The sequence below is a fragment of the Triturus cristatus genome, chromosome 2_1 (assembly GCF_964204655.1).
Source record: "Triturus cristatus chromosome 2_1, aTriCri1.1, whole genome shotgun sequence".
In the NCBI taxonomy this organism is placed as follows: domain Eukaryota; kingdom Metazoa; phylum Chordata; class Amphibia; order Caudata; family Salamandridae; genus Triturus; species Triturus cristatus.
The window spans coordinates 445,132,976-445,146,470 of record NC_140581.1 but is presented as its reverse complement, the minus strand read 5'-3'; the positions used below and the strand labels follow the sequence as shown (position 1 = coordinate 445,146,470).

At 45.0% G+C, this 13,495-nt stretch overlaps 1 pseudogene; it reads right to left on the bottom strand.

Annotated features, from left to right (window-relative positions):
- Positions 1-10,525: 10,525 nt before the first annotated feature.
- Positions 10,526-10,984, bottom strand: LOC146865446 (small ribosomal subunit protein uS13 pseudogene; annotated as a pseudogene).
- Positions 10,985-13,495: the final 2,511 nt, after the last annotated feature.

Below are 13,495 nucleotides of genomic sequence, written 5' to 3'. Positions count from 1 at the left end.
CGATGGTAGCTATGTCCGTGACAGAGGAGAAGGATAACTAAAACAATTATAGCATTGTCCTATTAAAATATCTTCAAAACACTCTTTACAAATTTAAATAGATTAAAACACAAATATTAACTTGGAGCACACAGTATAAGGTGCAGAAATTCATCCATATTAATTTAATGAAATCTGTAATTAAATGGTATTAAAAACTGCTTCTGAGGTTCAGCAAGTGCCAGATGGAGAAGGCAACATTATTTAGATCCTATTGAATAGTTGACATTTAAAGGGTCACTTTCCTGGTCAGCTCATATACCTATGTAAAATCTAAGAGGAAGGTTACCTAACCATAGTAGTAATATCGTCCTTCTCGCACTATGATCAAGGAACAAGGACAGATAATCCTGCTTCTTGCTACAGGTTACTTTGTTGATAAAATATACATGCATTTTTAGGCTACTACAGTGTTCAACATCTATTGCAAAACTTAGTCTTAGGATAGCTTGGTTTAATCATAGATCGGCACATCTGCTCAGGGATCCACGAATCCATGCAAGATAAGGTGCAATTTAATTCCTTTAGTGCAAATTTAATTTACTTATGCGGAACTAATAAATCTTCATGTCTTAATAGTTCCCCATCCTCATGCATTAGGCTATATGTCCTTCTTATTAATTTTTCAACTGACATATCAAATGTTCTGGTAATACCTAATTCTAAGCATGGGCCTGTACAGAAATTGCAGTACTAACTGAACAAGACTTCCTTGTATTTAAGATGTGACCAGTTTGCTACAGGTATGTGTTCTAGGGCATAGCTTTAGATGGATGGACTTGAAAAATGTCTTGTCCCCAAAGATTTATAAAAAAAAATTAATGTACCTGCATGGGCTAATGCATTCATACCATTCTGATTAAAGTGCTGTTTGCTGTCAAGGGTGTGAGAAACAATTCTGCCAAGATAAATGTGGGAATTAACTTGATCAAATGTCTCACAACCCAAAGACCAACAATAAGGTTATGTTGTTTTCTCCCCCTTGAAGCTAATATCCTAGTTTTTGTGATATTCTAAGATGATGCTTTCCTGTATACATAAATAGTGCTTCCAAGTTTCTCTGCAGGCCTATCGGGGTCAAATCAAATAAAGCCACAGCATGAGCATACATCAAAAAGTACAAGGACTTAGTTCCTGATCTATGGGGAAAGTTTCTGAGTTGTGTAAATTGCAAATGCAAACTGTGCACAAACAGCAGAAATTATAGTGGTACCAATATACATCCCTGATTCAATGCATTCCCTGTTTCTATCTTGGGATAATCCTTTATGCCTACCCATTAAAAGTTTGCACCATGTAGAAGTATGAAGTGCAATTATTACTCTTAGAAGATCCATAAAATTGGTCTTTCAACTCTGTCAAAAGCTGTAGAAGAGTTGATAAAAGCAGTATAAATTATATGAGATTTACAATTTACAAAAGCAGTGTTATCCGGTACAGAGCATTTAGATTGAAAACCTGAATGTTCCACAGGAATTATTCCATTTCCATAGGCACGAAAGAGCTGACCAGCAGCGAGTCATTTTCCTTACCTGGCAGTATATGAAGATTAAATAGAAGAAGTGATTTTTTGTTACAACAGTTGTGGTCCTGCATTATCATTTTATGCATTGAATATAATTAATTGGACCTATTGGAGAGACAAAGTTCAATCTGTACAATGTTGATAATAGTGTAGCTAAACCTACCTTCACATGGCCTTTATTGGAATGGAGTGCAAGGCTCTTGATTACATAGAAGTTGTTGAATTCAAATTTATTTAAACACCAGGTCTCCTGTACACAAATAATAGATGCTTTCAGGCTCATTAGAAAGTTAATAGTTTCACCATGAAAAGTTGCTAAATTCCAAGATAGATGCTGGAAGCTCTTGTTAAAAAGGTAGCGTAGAAGCCTTATTTTTTGTTTTAGTATTTACCTGTCCAGATAGCCAGGCCCTCGATACCTCATCATTGAGCGGCTCCCACCCTATAGACCCGCTAGTACAGACTCTTCTGCCATCAACATCAACTTGGATGAACAAAGAGTTATAGATGACTTAGGAGCTTTAGCATTATTATGTAATCAAAAGCTGTGAGCGAAGATATTCATATCTGTTGTTGTAGAGCTATTTACACAGATGGTTGTTCGATGGAAGAAATATCATGCCTCCTCCTACTTAATAAATCAATATCATTCAGAATTATTGATGAAACTAATGGGTACCGAAACTCTACGCTTGCAATAAAAGGATCAGATTTAATAGAAAAAGAGATTAACTTAATTGTAGCCGAAGTTAATGATTGTAACTGTGGGCATGAACGCAGTAGGCATATCATTTTTTGATGATTTACAATCTATGTGAACAATATCAGTCATTTCAACAACTGATGTAACACTACTAGATTTATTATGTAACTGAGAAACTAATGGAATTCCTGAACTATTAAGTAAGATCTCCTTCAAGGGGGAGAAAATAATTTGATTACCTAAATTTCAGGACGTATGCTCTGTAGCTAAAGGATTAAGGACATGACAAGGCTGTCCTGGGGCCTGCATTATTAAATCCTGTAAAAAAATCCTCACATTGGACACTATTGAAGGACCATTCTGTATTACATTTGGCTTCCCATCTTGAGTTCCCATACTACTTTTTGTACTAGTCGTTTAGAATGGTATTGGGTAATAGTAAAGAACCTGTTGATTGGCAGGCATTGGTTTCCACTTTTTGTTGCTTGATTGAAACTTGAAGACTCCTCAAAGGAACACTCAGAATGCTAAGTGATTGTGAGAAATTGGGTTACTGGTTGAGGGGGTGAAAACAAATTCAAGTAGCGATTACAATCCTTGTCAGGGAGAGGCACAAGCAAACCCCAAATTAAACCGTACTCCACTCTCTGACTTCGCAGCTGGCAACATGGCTGAGAATTGGACTAATCTGGCACCGGAGCTGTATCACCTTTTGTCAGGTAAAAGAGCACACCATCAGCAAGATTGTGGAGAAAGGGAGTGGTGACAAATTCAACCGAGGTAGTCACTACTTTCAAATTGTGCCACCAGCATGAGGAATCCATGGCCCACATGGTCTGCACATGTCACCGTTTGAATCATGCACGTCACGCACTTTATTGAAACCCTTGTTTTTAAAATATGGGATACGTACCTGCATAGATGCCATGAAACTTCTCTTCAAGCTGGAGATCCCAATGGAACTAGCAAGATTAGCGAAATTTGCCCACAAGGTGAAAGTTCTGTTACTTAACGACTCAGTTAAAGACTAGAGACAAACTGTAGTCTTGATCTTGCGGTCCCACCTTTTCTTAAAGTAGCAACTACCAGAATGTTTTAAAGAAATTATTATGTTTAATATATGATTGACAGTTTTGTTAAATGAAATGACCATGTTTTATCTAAACTTAAAAAAGTGTCTGGACGGAGTGCGCTTTAACCAGCCTTTTTCTTTTGTTATCAATTTTGGTGAATTGAAACAATAAACAAATACAATACAATACACTCTCTGGTAGCTTGGAACACAGCAGTCAAGCTTAATTTAGAGGCAATGTGTAATGTATTTATCCAGCACTTAAAAAAATAATAAAAAGAAAACACAATGCAAGAAAAATACCACATCAATATAGACCAATAGATTAAAATGCAATAAATAAAACTAGACCAACACAAGAAGAATCAGTAGACCCGGAGATATGCAATTTTAAAGATTAAAGTGAAAATAGCGCCAAAAAGCCAAAAGTACCACTCATGGCTATCTGGTAGTGCAAGTTCAGGCCAACTGCGATGGAGCACACTGTCACCTACAGGGACCCCTTTAGTCCTGCTGAAAAGTTACCTTTTCAATCCAGCTCAATGAGTCACATTTGCAGTGGAGGCGGCCGTGAGGAGCAATGAAGCGTTGTGGATGGTCATCAATGTAGTGCAAATGGCAGGCATGGTGTTGTGGACAGTCGGCAATGTAGGGTGAAGATCATTTTGTCTTCACGGACAGGCAGGATGGAGCTTCGCGGTGGCATTCCCGGTGAGCGGTTGATGCTGTAGCGCAAAGTTTCGGGCTAAAGGAATTTCTCATCTGCGGTTTTTGCAGGTGACAAGGTTTTGCCACCAACAGGCCGATTGTAGTAGTGTAAAGAGCCCACAAACTTAAATTCGCTCTCTCTGATGCTACACCAAGGGTGCAGGACCTGAGAAGCACCACTTAGGGTCAGAGGCTTGACATGGGTACTCTTATTGGTGTTTGGGAGACTGATATGTCCCTGTGGCTCTCACCAGGAGGCAAGCAGACTAGCCCTTGGAATCACCCTGAGAGTACTGGGTTCAGGTACAGGTGCAATCCCTCTCAGATAGGAGGGCAGCTATCTAGCAAGGAAGTAGTCCCGCAAAGCAGTAATCTAGCAGGGCAGCATCCCAGCAGAGTTGAAGTCTTTTCAACAGCACAGCAGTCCTTCTATCTGACAGAAACTCAACAGGTCCAGAGGTGTACTGACGAGTTGGTGTCTGAGGTCCAATTTAGACCTGGGTCCTCCTTTGAAATGGGAGAAGCTTCTAGAGGTTTATTTTTGAAGTGCACAATTTTCCTGCCTCCCCTGCCCTGGCTCCAGACTAACTACAGGGGTATGCAGCCCTTTGTGTCGAGGCAGGACACAGTCTATCCAATTTTAAGTAGGGCTTTGCCCATCTCCTTCTTCCCATCCTGCCAGTGATGGCCCATCTAGGCACACCAAAGCTCTCTATTGCGAGTGGCTGTCTAGGAGAAATACTCAAAGCCCAACTGTCAGCTACACCGAGTCATGTGACTCAGTGACAGGCTGTAGGCACTAAATGGCTATGGCACGGAAATGCTAACTTTCTAAAAGTGGCATTTTCACAATTGTAATTTAAAATCTGACTTTACCATAAGAGAGGATTTTTCATTACAATTCCAAAGACACCAAACATGAACTGGGCATCTGTTACCATTTGAAAGTTACACCTTATTAAATATAATAAGTAGGTCTCCCAGTTTTATAGTATTTTTTTATTCAACATTTCCATCTGTATTTATCCATATTTATTTTATGGCCTTTTTATTGGTATTTATCCATATTCATTTTGTTTCGAGAACAAATGAAGTCATAATACTGTATATTTCCACATTTCTAAATATAATTATACACTGATACTTTGATTTTTGTTGTGTTTTAGCAAATTAAATCACCTAATTCAACAAAACAATAAACCCACAGGTATCCGGGTGTCTCCCGCCATCGATGCAGGAGGCCCTGATCACCTCATTGCTCAAACCTGGGAAGCCGCCGACGTGCTGCGATTCATAGCGACCTCTCTCCCTGATCAATTGTGATGCTAAAATCTTGACCAAGGTACTGGCGAATCGATTGAAATTCCTGATGGAGGGGCTGGTGCTCTCCGATCAAGCGGGATTTATCCCCGGCAGGGCTACCTCAAATAACCTACGCACTTTTTTTTCAATACTGCAAAACGTTGACCCTGACTTGCCAATGGTGGCAGTCTTCTTAGACGCCACCAAAGCATTTGACTCACTGGAATGGGACTACCTCCTCTGTATACTGCGTAATATGGGCTTCCCAATAGGCTTCTCGAGATGGATCGAAATACTGTATCGTCAACCCATGGCCAGGGTGGGTATTAACGGCCGCATATCTAAGGTCTTTGCGATATCGAGGGGCACTCGGCAGGGGTGTCCCCTCTCCCCTCTCCTATTTTCCCTGGCCATTGAACCCTTGGCGGCCCGGCTTCGTCAACATCACCGAGTCAAGGCACTGCGCTGCTTCCAGAGGCAGGTTCTGATATCCCTGTATGCGGATGACATCACGCTTTACATTAGGGACCCCATATTGCGAGAATTTATACGTTTCTCTGTGTTGTCCGGAGTTCACATTAACTGGGGAAAATCTACTATCTTCCCTCTTACAGCAACGCCACAACCCTTCCCCCCTGATTATCCTTTGAAGTGGTGTGACAGTGACATCTGTTACTTGGGAATATTGATATCCCGGGATCGGGTGGAACTAATGCGATTGAACTATGGTCGTGCATTTGACCATATTCAGACTTGCGTGTCCCGATGGATCACGCTCCCTCTCTCCATGGCGGGACGGGCATCCCTTATTAAAATGGTCATACTCCCAAAACTCCTGTACTTATTCCTCAACATCCCTTATCACCCAGGCAGGTTTTTTTTCACATCCCTGCGGTCTGAACTCATCCGGCTAGTCTGGGGGGGCAAGAGGCCTAGGCTGAGTTGGGATTTGTTGACCCGCCCATACGCGAAAGGCGGCTTCGATTTGCCAGACTTCGCACTCTATTATCATTGCGCACAGGCGCAGTTCGTTTAGTATTGGATCCGCCCTCCCCCCTTCATGCCCCAGGTAGCGGTGGAACACTGGCTGGCGGACCCCATCCCGCTGGAGGGGGCGTTATTTAGTAAACCCGAGACACAGCCCGCGTATCGGACCGCGATTTCCAGCTCGATCCTTGCCTGGCGACACATTGCGAGCAAATTCCATATGGCGCTGGTATATTCCCCGTTGCTGCCATTGACATATCACCCCTCTATGCCTCTACTACAGGAACAACTTTTTAAAAACATGCAGTCCAAACTTAAACTCAAGACGTGGGGTGATCTGTATCATGAGGGCCTGTTTCGCTCACTAGCACACATTTGTGGGGATCTGTCCCCTACTTCCATGGAAACGTTTCTTTATCTCCGGCTGCGCAGTGGGATTCAGGCGATTACCGAGACGTACCCTGATGAGCCGCCTATATTAGAGCCACTACACCAGCTGCTCCGGGCGGATTCCCCTGCAAATGCGGTCTCCAGGCTATACCACACGATTCACACCACACTCGAACTCGAGCCTTGTAGGGCACGCACTAAATGGGGGGAGGAGTTGGGCACGCCTTTGGAGGATGACCTCTGGAGCTTCTGTTGCCAACAGACAGAGCAGATTTCATCCAGTAGCAGGTTCAGGATCATTCATTACAAATTCTTGCACAGACTGTATTGTACTCCGGCTCAGATGCGTAGGTTTGGTCTCCGAGAGGACGACTTATGTGGGCGCTGTCGTGCACCATCAGCAGATTTCCTCCATCTGGCATGGGGATGCCCGGATATTAATAGATATTGGCGGCAGGTGTTCCTGGGACTCTCTGAAATGGTGGACACCCCCCTCACTCCTTCTCCTACACAGGCTCTACTTGGGTACACTAAGCTAATCAAGAGACCGTATCGTAGATTTATTACAGTCGCCCTTCTACTGGCAAAAAGACTAGTGGCATGTCGATGGGGGAGAGGCAGGGCACCCAAATTTAAAGACTGGATTCAGGACATGATACATTGTCAAGACACACTGCTCATGTATGCGGAGCTATTGCCTACTGCCTCTAAACCGGTGGATGTCTGGGGGCCACTTAAGAATTATCTCCTGATACACCCCACTGTTGACACTTTAGGCGCTGTCAGGGACAAAACGGACACCGCCACGAGTTCTTGATTGTTGTTCAAAGGGATGAGGGTCCTGTCTGGTTTGGGGATGGGCGTGGGGCTCCGAGATGATGTTGTGCCTGGAGCTGATGCCTTCGACGATGCTGGTACATTTGGTCCTACCTGATGCCACGCGTCAACACTCTACTCGGGCAGGTGGGGGTGCACGATTCATTGCGTTCCATGTTCTCCCCCAAATGCCTATGTTTGCCGTAATGGCCCTTATTCTGGACTCAATGCCGGCCAAATTGTTGACTCCTGGGAACTTGTAACTTTTCATATGTTATGGGCTACTATTATCTCTAGTGCTGACAGCCTATGTCACTTATGTACATGTTTAATGTAAAATTTGAATAAAGAAAGTTTTAAAAAATAAAAATAAAAATAAAAATAAACCCACAGGTACATTTTACCATTACATACAAATATATGTTAACATATGTATGTATTTAAAGAAATCTCATCCAGTTTTTAAGTCACCATGGTCTCTATCTCTTCTGCTGTTGGCCTGAAATTCATGAAGGACAGCATGGAAAGTCCCTCCCAAGAAGCACAATTTCCCATGGGGGGGGGGGGAGGGTGGTCAATCACCGAAGATGGCGGACGCATGAGAGGAGAACTCCATGGCAGGGCCCTAGCAGACCCTGAACATCATTACCCTCCTTGGCCCATCCGCCCAGGTGCCCCAACGAAAAGTACGCCAGGCACCATGGGCGTCCGGAACCTCATTTCTGAGTCGATTCATGGCCACAAGGCTGAACAATCTCCCGCTCCATCGGGCTCGCCAGGCAATGGTGGAACGTCGAGCCCGCGTCACCTACAAGCAGTCCGTGGGAGCTCGTGGCTGCGGCACATGCACACATAAAAAGGGACGACCCGGAGCCAGAAACTGAGGTCGGAGGAGCACTATTTCGAATTGAGTGGTGCCTGGTGGCGGAGGGCCTGCCTTGTCCTACCTGGCTCTGAAACCGCACGGACAGCCGGCCTGAGGCAGTGCAGACGATTACCCTACAGTAAGTAGTGATTGGGGCTGAAAATCACTGCATACAAGGGGCGGTGCAGGAAGACCGTGGACCACGAATGGCACTGAACAGAGACCAGAACAGGCCCCCTGGTCCTTTGGTGGAATGGGGCATGGGCTGCGGTGTGTCTCGTGGCACGATCCAGCACAGTATCTTATAGAGTGAATGCACACCCCCCCCCCCCGAACAAGGAGCTGGGCCCGGGATCGTGCGGGCAGAACGCCTTGCGGGGCACAGTGTGTGACATAATGTAAATTGCCTGATGTGTGACACTGGGACCTGGTGGGCAACGTTAATCCCCAGGGGGTAGGCTTGTCCTGCTTGCATTGACTTCAACACTACTGCACGAACAGCTGCAACTCTCAATGAGTGTAATACCAAAGTGGAGAGTACACACTGGCTGTTGTGACTCTCCAGCTACGCAGCTAGCAACAAACTGAAATCTCACCGGGCCTTCAATACCACCCATGTTCTGTGACCTTTGCTGGCAGACTCAACTGGATTTTGACCTACAAGATCCGCCCGTGGGTGTGCAGGAAGGGACGTGCAAGGTCAGTGACACTAAGCAGTAGTATTACGCCCCACAACTAAGCGCCTGCTACAACCCCCCGGGTTGCCATTTACCACGCTATGGGGCGTACCAAAAGAAGACAAGCTGATGCACGGGAAACACAGCGGGGCAGACACCCTCCCAGTGGGAACAGAGGAGGACTCGGTGCCCCCCACCACAACAAGCCCCCCACAAGACAAACTAGATGTAGCACTGAGGGACAGTAGGGAGTCTCGTGCAGTGCTGGAACAACAATTGGGGTCCCTCACTACAGATGTTAGCCTCACCAGAGCAGACCACAAGAAGCTTGCAGACAGAGTGAAGACCAACACAGTGACACTGCGAGACCTGGAACCCTGGCGGAAGGAACAGGCAGAGACCATTGAAAGGCTCCAGCACCAGGTCTCTGTGTTACACTTTCCCCACAGCCAGGGCACACACTGGGGCACATATCTCGAAGGCCTATAATATACAGCGGGGCACGAGACAGGGATGTCCCTTCTCCCCCATGCTCTTGTGCTTGCGCTGGAGCTTCTCTCATGCAGGTTACGCACTCAGTCAGTAGAATGGGGTATCCCTATTGACCATATGGTCCATGCTCTGTTGCTGTATGCTGATGACATAATGATTTACACCAAAGACCTGCAGGAAGTCTCCTCTGGGCAGGATAACCTACATACAGTATCCTTCACCTTTGCACATTTTGAGCCGCTCACAGGACAAGCCATACATGTCGGGAAATCCCATACATTCCCCTTTAGGGATAACTTCCACCTGCAAGCCATTCCATTTGGCGATCAGGAGATTGCAGTAGCTTCCACTACTTTTAAGTACTTGGGGATACAGGTATATAAGGATCCACGTGAAATAACCTAAACACTCCATATGATTGTCCAGGGGAGACTTCACAGGTTGTTGTGCCCAGTGGTGACAACTCCAACACCGGCTCCAATATTACTGAAATACACAGGACAGACCACTGCTTACATTCTAATATCCCACTTCTCTGCCTTCCCACCCCCACAGGAACACTGACGCAACGTGGCTTTCCCAGTGGGCACAAGCAGGCATGACAGAGGTGGCAGCACTGTTCAGGGATGGAACACTACTCAATCACGTGGATTTTATACATGAACAGGGGCTCACAGAGGCACTTTTTATAACACACGCTAGTCTTGTAAGATACATCTAACGGTATTGGGCACCGGATGGGGCTGAACCCGCCACAAATTAACTGGTTCCTTCAGTATATTTGATGGGCACCAGCAGACACTTGATCCGCTGGTTATGCTGAGGAATTCACAAACACCAGCCTTTGCCTCCATTGCCATTGCCTTTTAAGTGGGAAAGAGACATAGGTAGAGCACTCTTTTTTTTTCTTTTTTTTTAAGACATTTTATTGAAAAGCAAAGAGGTAGATTTATTTCTTCTGGGACACACCTACTGTTCGGCTTCTTTGTCCAGTGGTCTTTGTTTGCTGTTCTCGCACACGCGGGCCCCAAAAGGTGCGCAGTCCCCCGTGAGCTCGGATATTCTTCAGACGCTCCAGATCTTCATGGAATTTGTTATCAAGGCCGTTGGCCAGGAGCTGGCTGTACTTTCCATCCTTAATGTCCTTCTGTCTGTTGAGGAACCAATCAGGAATTTTGTACTAGCGGGGATTCTGCATTATGGTGATAACACGCTACACTTCATCCTCTGTGAGCTCTCCGACCCTCTTGCTAAAGTTGATATCAGCCTTCCTAAGCACTATGTGTGCATAGCGCCTTCCAACACCCTTGATGGCTGTGGTGGCGAACGCAATCTTCCTCTGCCCATCAATGTTGGTGTTAAGAACACGCAGAATGTGCTGGAACTTTTCAGGAATTACCAGAGACATGTCGGCAGGGTCCATCTGGTTCCCTCTATAGGTAGAGCACTCTTAGACAAAGAATGGAACACTGTATTAGACTACCCCACGCAGGTATCCCGTAACTCAGGACTTAAATTTATACAATAGATGATAATGCAGCGTGCTTACCTAACACCGCATAGGATACACTGCATTATACCCAACACCACAGCTGCATGTCCGAGGTGTCCTGAGCAAGATGCCAATTTAATGCATATGCTCTGAGCCTGCCCGGCCTTGCTTACCTACTGGAGGCAGGTCACTACAGCCCTGAAGGAGGCAGTTGGGGGTACTACATGAAACACAGCTAGAAGTTGACTTCTGGGTCTCTACCCACAGCAGAAGGCCCACAGAATGCTGGCTAGATTTGCAGACCTGGCGCTCATTCTGGCAAAATGAAGTATCACCAAGAGGTGGAAGTCGGCAGCTCTACCAACAGCTCTCGCATGAAAAGAGGAGGTGGAACATTGGTGTTTGGCAGAGAGTGGCCTCTCCATTGGGAAGAATACTGTGGCTTACGGAAAAGACCCATAGCAATGAGCTGGGCTCTCTTATTGGAGTCCTTCAAAGATTTGGACCCTTCTACAACCCCATAGCATGTCACTACTAGCTCTCTAAGGGCCATATTATCAAGAACAGCGATAACATTATCACCGGTTTAGCGGCAGGAAACTGCCGCTAAAGCGCCGATAAGGGGCTTGATAATATGCCCTTGAGAATTCCAATAGAAGCCTAGGTTCTGGTGTGAAGGACATAAAACCTGGGCTTCTATTGGAATTCTCAAGGGCATATTATCAAGCCCCTTATCGCCGCTTTAGCAGCAGTTTCCTGACACTAAAGCGGCGATAATGTTATCGCCGTTCTTAATAATATGGCCCCAAGGATCTGGGCTATAATAGACGAGGATAGGGTCAATTACAAGTACCTAATCTATATGCTCCTCCACTCTCATTGCTAATATATGCAATGTTCCAACCCAGATGGGTTATAGTAACATATTTCCGAGGTATACCCTCCAATGATATGACAAGATGGGTGCCCATGAACACCCCCAGTATTTGTGTTGTACCGTCAGAGCAGGTCTCTTAAGGAGTCAAATATTGTTTGCTGCACCCGTAAATAGGGGGGAGGTTTTTTTTAGTATTTACATTTAACTGTTACCTTATTAATCTGGGTTGGGCACTCAGAATCAACTGCACATGAACAGGCATGTTATCTGTAAGCGTTATCTTACCGTTGTACTTGATGCGGACCTTCACCCATATGCTGTTACGATTGCAAATGCACTGTGAGATGTTACCAAACATTATATAATATGCTCTTTTACATCACATGTGTGCTTAACTACATGATATTACGTAATTTGTCAAATCCAATAAAATGTGTTGTGTATCGTGTCGGAAACAGGACCGCCCGACAAGGAGTCGGCAGTCCCGCTTCCCAAATTATGATGCAACCGCCTTCACAGCAGTCAGAAAGTGTATGTTTCTAATTGCGGCTTGTTCTGCGGGCCGCAGCACTAACCGCAATAGGAAATATACTCTTTTTAAACATCCATGTATCGTGTGGCAGGCATCGTAGCTGAGGGCCACAGGTGATAGGGTCCCTGCTAGGTGCCTCAAAAGATCCTTTCCGTCACCCTTTTCATGACGGAAGAAGCAACATGAAAATGCTGTCAGAAAGGTGCATCGTTATTCCCACGGCACCACCTCCATTTTGGGGATTATGATCTGCCCTCTGCCCGAGGGCCTCCTTGAGCCTTTCAGAGGCAGAGTGGATTCCCCCCACAGGCATCGGTTGAAGCGCCTGTATCATAATACGGTGGTCGGACTGATGCCTCAGATGTCAGGCGGAACGCCACTTAAAAACTTTGGGACGGCCTTCCGCCTGACATTGTAATGAGGCCCATTGTTTTCTGTGTGTATTTATCTGTACAAATCAGTCAAAAAGGAAAACTGGGAGCCTTATTAATGTTTTTAAAACATATTTTATTGGTCATTTCAAGTAATATCATTACAATTGAATACATTTGCATTACTTGGTCAATAGCATTAACAGCCACATTTTATAATGTTTCATTCACTTTGTAGGGTGCATTTTCAGTGTAATCTTCAGGAGACATTTGTATGTAGTATAAATAAACAGTGTAGGTGGCCGCTATTGACCTAGCCATTGTAGAAGTAAGAAAAAACATTTATTAAAATATTGGTAACAGATTACCCCCCTTCCCCCGCTGCTGACGGGTGCAAAGATGGTCACATAGTTATTGGTGGACCTGTTCGATCTAAGTTTTCCCTGTGATGGACAATAATGTGGATTTCGATGTGGTTGAAGACCTGAAGTGATTGGTATCGGGAGAATGCAATTCGGATTCCAGGCAAGTGTGCCTATATCTCAATTTTTTAAGAGGGTACGAGGGATCGGGCAGCTAGGATAACAGATAGTGAGGAGATCCTGTGTAAAGTGGGTTAGTTCTGGAGCTATCTAATGAGGTTACAC